The following is a 1,765-nucleotide window of genomic DNA, read 5'->3' as shown; positions in this document are numbered from 1 at the left end:
ATGCTTCACAGCTTTAATAATAATAATAATAATAATAATAATAATAATAATAATACTACATCAATACAAGTATAATTAATCCCAAGATCAGAAAATATTATTATTATTATTATTATATTTTGATGCATTATTATTATTATTATAATTAATGCTAAGATCGGAAAACAACATTATTAAATAACAATAATAACAATAACAATACTACTAATAATAATGTATTAATATAAGTATTATCATAAGATCAGAAAAAAATATTATTAATAATAATTTAATATAATTACTAATCCTAAAATCAGAAAACATTATTATTATTATTATTAATCCTAAAATCAGAAAATATTATTATTATTATTTTAGGATTTTAGGATTAATTATACTTATATTGATGTATTATTATTATAATCAATGCTAAGATCAGAAAACAACATTATTATTGTTATTGTTATTGTTATTATTATTATTATTATTAATAATAATAATATAAAAATAATGATATTATATCATATCATATTATTACATTACATTACATTATATTATATTATATAAAGTTAACCATTTGTTTCTGATCTCAGAAAAGTTATATCATATCAAAATTATTTTTAATTCAGAAGTTCAAATATTAATTCAGGTAATTGTCTATATTTTTTTATGTTTTCCAAATAAAGGAAGTGATTGTCATGTCATTGACCCGTAAACGTTTTTCAGTTCTGCTGACCGTATTGCTCTACATTCACAACAGCTCATTCAGTCTCATCTCCAGACCTCTTTTCTGATGGTGAGCTCTAGATTCTCAGAGCGAGCGTCGCGTCCGAGATCATGCAGGTTCTCATGAAGGTTCTCCTTCCTCCGGGGAGTGTAGGGAAGAAAGTCTCCCTCCAAACGCAGGAACACCACGGGCTCCTCACGCAAACAGAAGAAAAGCACCTCCTTTTGAGAGCAAACGCACAGAAATCAGGCCAAATTCAAACTCAGCTCATAACAAATCAGTAATCATCACGGTTATTTAAAATCATTAAACAGGAGTAAAGTGCATTTAGCTGAATCAACACCAGGTTTTAACATCAGCGCCGGATCTGCTTCAACAAATGACTCGACAAACACCTTATCAGCAGCATTATTTGCACATCGCTTTCGCTTAATGGAAGCTCAACACAGAGCTGCTGGAGATTTCCACACACTGACCTGATGGCCTTGACCCTGCAGTCTCTGGAGGACCTGTTTGAAGCCACTCAGGCTGGGCTGGCCCATGCCGTAGAGCGGGAAGCTGCCTTTGCTCTGGCGGAAGTTGGGCGCTCCGTACGAGCCGCTGGTGCTGAGGACATCTGCTTTGCTGAACACGTCCTGCACCATGAAGTAGGAGCCCTGAGGAGAACGTGATCAGATCATCAGCCGTCTTTACCGTCACTGTAAACACAAGCCGCTCGATGCTGGTTTGGCCTCTGATAGGAGTTTAAACCGTATTAATGTTACATTATACAGTACTAATGCTGCTTTTCCTTCCAAATCAATTGTGTTTTTTTACATCCTCGCAAGCCTGACTTTTTCCCTCGCAAGCCTGACTTTTTCCCTCGCAAGCCTGACTTTTTCCCTCGCAAGCCTGACTTTTTCCCTCGCAAGCCTGACTTTTTCCCTCGCAAGCCTGACTTTTTCCCTCGCAAGCCTGACTTTTTCCCTCGCAAGCCTGACTTTTTCCCTCGCAAGCCTGACTTTTTCCCTCGCAAGCCTGACTTTTTCCCTCGCAAGCCTGACTTTTTCCTGCTCATAC

The 1,765-nt window shown here is 35.9% G+C and overlaps 1 pseudogene; it reads right to left on the bottom strand.

The window, feature by feature from the left end:
• Positions 1-1,765, bottom strand: part of LOC107671532 (paladin-like) — a 65,531-nt pseudogene that overhangs the window by 42,831 nt on the left and 20,935 nt on the right.

This window comes from Sinocyclocheilus anshuiensis, unplaced genomic scaffold, assembly GCF_001515605.1.
Source record: "Sinocyclocheilus anshuiensis isolate Anshui unplaced genomic scaffold, SAMN03320099.WGS_v1.1 scaffold4047, whole genome shotgun sequence".
NCBI lineage: Eukaryota > Metazoa > Chordata > Actinopteri > Cypriniformes > Cyprinidae > Sinocyclocheilus > Sinocyclocheilus anshuiensis.
Note: the sequence above shows the minus strand (reverse complement) of the source record. Positions and strands in the feature narration are given on the sequence as shown.